Below are 5,734 nucleotides of genomic sequence, written 5' to 3'. Positions count from 1 at the left end.
ACACTTGCCATTCTTATGCTGGACAGATGCCAGTCAGTCAATTAGGTTGGTGCTCCTCTCAGTTCTCACCTACCATGACTTTATGGATTGATTAAATTGGGGATGGGTGATTTCTCCCTGACCCAGACTTGACTGCCACCCGTCAGAATGTAAGGACAGGCAAAAAGAAAAAAAAAAACCTTGCAAAACAAAGGAAAAAAAATAAAGACCTGATGTGTCTGTTTATCCACTTTTCCCCGTGGTGCCAGGGTTCATAGTGGCTGCTATCCCTCCTCTTCTTATTCAGTCCACAAGTTCCCAATCACTGAAGCTGCGATTGGGTGGGTTTTTTTGTTGTTCGATAATTAGCATCTCACCAGCTCAATTAACTGCCTGCTGCAGCCAATTAATGTGGACACACTTTTTCTGAGCTCCTCCGAGCTCTATAGACCCTGTGGATCTGCTGTCCCATTCCCGGGGACTTCAGTCCAGACCAGTAGGTGGGCAATTGCCCTCTCTGCCAGCCCCTTCTTCTCCTCTTTGCCTTCCTCCTGCCTGTTGGTGTATAGGGCTGGAAATAGCTCCCAGAACCTTGATTGAACTAACCCAGCTCACTTGGTGAGCAGATAAGGCTGAGTCTGGGTGAATCTGAAACTCCCTCCAGAGCATGGCCACGCTACTACTGCTGGATGTGCCCCTCTGGCTGGGGAGTTTCTCTGGGCAAGTATCCTAAATCTTTTCACATACCTTCCCCTTTAACTCATCGTTAGGCAGATCCTTGCTGTGAAACAACTGGGCTGACTCTGCCTCCGAGTGGCCTTGTTCCGCCAGCTCTTTTTCTTCATAGCATCTCAAAAAAAAATCAGCAACAGTATTAGTCTTCCCTGGTTTATACTCAATATTAAAGTGGAAAGGTTGCAGAGTCAATGCCCATTGGGTACTACGTGCATTATCTGTCTGTTTAGTCTTAAGCCACCTCAGTGGGGCATGGTTGATTATCAGGGTGAACTCATGCCCCAGCAGGGAAGACCAAAAGTAGTTAACGTCCCACTTAATGGCTAAGCACTCACATTCTACCGTAGCATACCTCCTTTCCTGTGGGTTTAACTTCTGGCTGGCATAGGCTATGACACTTTGCTCCAGCATTTTAGTAATTTCCTCATGAATTGCCTATAACATGGGATCATCCTCCATTTTACTCTCACAATCTGCCCAACGGGTTACTATCTGATGGGTTATCCCTTTGGCACACCCTGAGATTTCACTAAAAACATCTTGAAGTTTGCTTGCCAAGTTCCTCAACTGACCCTGTTGCTGAGTGGTAAATTGGGTCCCAACTGGGAGTGTTATGGCCCCTGTGTTTTGTCCCAGGTCTGCACCCAAGTCCCGACTGAACTCCTTGTTTGATGGGGAGGGATCGACCAGCAAACCCTCCTGTTCCCTCCATTCTTTAAGTAAATTAACATGGTATATCTGCTTTTCTTTTCTATGACCTGGCTTGAAGACATCATAATCAACAGGGCCAACCTGCTGAGCCACTTTGAAGGGGCCTTGCCAACATCTTAGGAATTTACTTTCCGCATCTGGGAATAACACTAGTACCTTCTGCACTACTCGAATATCCCTCTCTTGAGTCTTTTTATTGTAGGTGGTCTTTTGAGCCCTCTGTGCTACTCTCAGGTGCTCCTGTAATAGCTCCCCCACTCTCTGCAGGCATTATCTCAGTTCTCCCACATACTCTATGTTATTAATACCCTTCGGCAGCATTTCCTCCCAACCTTCTCTCACAAGATTTAGCAAGCACCTCAGGCGGTGTCCATATACCATATCAAATGGGGCACACCCCAGAGACGACTGAGGGGCCTCTCGTGCCACGAACAATAAAGACAGGATCATAAGGTCCCATTTAAGGGGCTCCACCTGAACACACCAGTGCAGCATATTCTTCAAGGTCTCATTAAACCTTTCCACTAGGCTGTTGGTTTGAGGATGGTATATGGCCATACACAGCTGCTTAATTTGCAATACCTTACATAGACTCTGAAGGACCCCCCGACATAAAATTGGACCCCTGATCTGTAACAATCCCTTTGGGGATGCTCATCCAGGTAATGTATTTAATGCATGGGGACTGCCTCTGGGAACTGGGTTGCATAATCTATGATTACCAACAAAAATTGATACCCTGCTGAACTTTTGGGGAGGGGTCCCACCACATCAAGTGCAATATGAGAAAATGTTACATCTGTTATGGGCATAGGTTGCAACAGCACCCGGGCTGGCTTGTTCCAGCTTATCTTTTGACATGCTGGGCAGGCCTGGCAGAAACTCTCCACCTGATCATACATCTTGGGCCAAAAACACCACTTTGTTAGTTGGGCCTTGGTTTTGCTGCAACCCATATGCCTGCTCAGGGGATTTTCATGGACCAACTTTAATAGAGGAGCCATAAACTGATGCGATATTAACAGCTGGGAATCTCCTCCCCCTCTTGTACCCCTTTCTTTATCCAATAAAGCAACCCTCCCCTAACCTTGAATTTTGGCAGGTTCGCATAGCATCCTGGGTCCACCACATCCTCTTCCTCCTTAGCCAGTTCACTCTCTATTATGGCCTGGAATTCAGTCTCTTCAGCTTGGGCCCTCCGGAATATCTTACTGCTGGATATACCTTCTACATTGAAACTTTCCATGGCTAAAACATCTTCCTCACTTCCCAACAGGCCAACTTCTCCCATCCTGTCTTCTCTTACAATGTTTAATACTTCATACATTTCCCTCCAGTCTCTGCCTAAAATAACTGGGTATGGTAAGTCACAAGCCACCCCGACTGGCATTTCTCTAGTGGTCTTCAACATGGTGACCTGGTAGACACTCCGAGGGAAATATGTGCCACGCCTGTGCATGCACATCATTCTGACAGGGGTGGCTTGCCGTACATACTTGCTGGGTGCCAACACATTTTTTATAAATGTATGAGCACATCCAGTGTCAATGATTGCTTCAAACCTCTTGCCTCCTACCCATGCTTCCACAGCAGGTTGGGGCAGTGGGCTACCTTTGATCTCCCTCCCTATACTACAGTCCATGGATTCCACCCCTCCAGGTTCTCCAAGGCCCGGAGTTATTCCCATGTCTTCAAATGGAGAGTGCAACACCTTAGGTGATGACCACATCAAGTTAGTACAGTCCCGGGACATGTGTCCCACCATCCCACACTGAAAACAAATTACTGGGTTGTTGTTAGGTCTTCTGTAATTTCAGGCATCTCTGTTCCCCAGCCTCATGGTCTCACAGGGCCTAGGGTACAAGCCTGCCTTCTCACATTTTGATCTGGAGGCCTCTCTGCAAGAGCACTGCTGAAATTTTCTGCCAATTGCAGTGCTTCGGCAGAAGATATTGGTCACTGGTATTGAGCCCAACCCTGGGTTTCCTCATCCAAGTCAGTCAGAAACTGTTCTAATAAAATCTTGTCACAGATATCTGTCTTTGAACTTTCTGCAGGCTTCAACCACTTTGTTATGAGATCAGCTAAGCACTGCAACAAAGCCCTTGGGTCCTTTTCTTTTCTCTTCTTTTTAGCTCTGAATGCCCGCCGGTAGGTCTCAGGGTTAATATCTAGTTGATATAAAATTTCTCTCTTTACCTTGTCATAGTCCATAGCCTGATCCCGTGTCATAGCCCCATAGGCTGCTTGGGCCTTCCCTATTAGCAACACTCCCAAATGTCCAGCCCAGCAGGATTTTTCCAGTCACGCCGCCTGCTCAAAGCTTTCCAAAAACAACTCAGGATTATCATGAATAGACATTTTTGACACCTTTAATTCTATGGCATTTCTCTGATGCCATGCCTGTTGCTATAGCCAGCTTTCTTCCAGGGTGAGCTGACGGGCAGACTGTTGTTGGAGGACTTGCCCTATCAAATGTAGTGTCTGTGGGATCTGGTCTGCCCCAGTAACACACTGGGAGCACATGTAAAAATGCCCTTTTTTCCATAAGTTTAAACACCTTCTGCTGGTTTGCTAGTACCGTCTGATTGCTTGGTGCCCAGTGAACCTATAAACCTCTTCCTGTTTACTTACAATCTATACTCCAGGCAATTAAAAAACCATACTATGAAGTTCAATGAGCCAACTCGGCCTATTGAGAACTGCCTGGGGTCACATACATTCACTGAAAACTAACATGGAAAAGATGTTCAGTTATCTAATCATTTCCTTGCCAATGCATGATTTTTCCCCAGTGTACGGCTTAGGATGTTTTGTCCAGCCTAGTTAAAACAAATTGGCAATAGTGTTTTCACACTTCCCTCAAGAGATAATCCCAAAGTGTAATACATTTGAACATTAAGACTTTTTTTTAAACCTGATTTTGATTCTAAAGTATCCCTTTGCGATTTCATCCCATTTCCTCAGCCAGGCCCTTTTATACTAATCTGAAGCCTCTTAGCTGACTACATTCTGAAAAGAATTAGAATTTTATATTCTCTTTCTTTGTCATGCAGCCGCTCTAAGCATGCTTAATTGCTTTAAACTACTCTTTTCCTGAGTTGTTCTTCACCCCTTTCAAGACACTGGTTGAACTTCATTGAAATCCCTCCAACAGTTGTTCTTTTATTACTCCCTTTTCTTAATATTCTCCAGTTCCATGTGTTACTCCTAACCATGACAAGTACTTCAACTGCTGCACAGCACTTGAGCATTATTTAAAGACTCTAAAGACTATTCTTGGTTCATTGATTAATTCTGGATCACTGAGTACTAAGACAAAAATCAACATTAGGACATGCAGCACCTTACAGGTGGCTAGTTAGATAAGGTCTGTGCACGAGGTGATTCCTAACAGACCACTTGACTAATATTTGCTAATATAGGGACACATTGATCATCATGTTACCTCACTACACACTTTAATCATACAAAGCACATTCTCTTTCATTCCCATGATGTAAATGCTTAAATTTACTAGTTGTCTGTCCCCTCCAGCCATGAGTTGTCATGATAATTGTAAATGGCTCTTCCTCAGCATGTCTGGAAGAAGTGCCATTTTTAAAAATACTTGATGTGTTTCAGCCTGTATGCTGCGGGCAATTTTTCTTTCTTAATCTTGGTTATATTGAGTTCAGTCCTTTTGATGGGTTGATCTGCAGAACAGGGCCTCACTGAAGACTCTGCTGTATTTTGAGTATAGGAACAACCCATAGAGTTTATATACTGTTCGGCTTCATGTCTTGAGCAAGCTGTTCTACCTTGTACTTTTTAAATGCACTATCTAGCCTAAGGAGAAAACACATTATCACTTGCTCACAACAACCTGAAATCAGTCTATGAGCTAATGAGATTGCTGAACCACCCCCCTGGGTCCAGATGTGAAGGCACATGCGGTTTGTGGTACTGCAAACTGCACATGTTGCACTTTAAACCATGTGCTGTGCTGCTAGTTAGCAGTGTTGGGGCAAAATTTGCTACTGGGACTTTCTGGTAGCAAAAAAAAAAAATTGCTACTGGGACTCCCTAGTAGCCTCAGCATGGGGGCTTCATTGTGGATTCCCTATTCTGAGGCACATGGAGCAGCCTGGGCTGCTTGATCCCCATCTCGAGGCACATTATGCCCCAGACAGCCATGGAGAAACTGGCTGCTAATTGCCCTCAGCAAAGGGGCTTTGCAGTACATGGAGATGGGGGAGCAGCCAGTCCTGGGCTGCCTGTTCCCCTGCCTCCACATGCCACTCCTCAGCTGGCTGCAGCACAGGGTACC

This window comes from Gavialis gangeticus, unplaced genomic scaffold (genome assembly GCF_001723915.1).
Source record: "Gavialis gangeticus isolate Ggan-Ray unplaced genomic scaffold, GavGan_comp1, whole genome shotgun sequence".
Lineage (NCBI taxonomy): Eukaryota > Metazoa > Chordata > Crocodylia > Gavialidae > Gavialis > Gavialis gangeticus.
The sequence above is the reverse complement of the archived record's forward strand: the minus strand, read 5'-3'. Positions refer to the sequence as shown.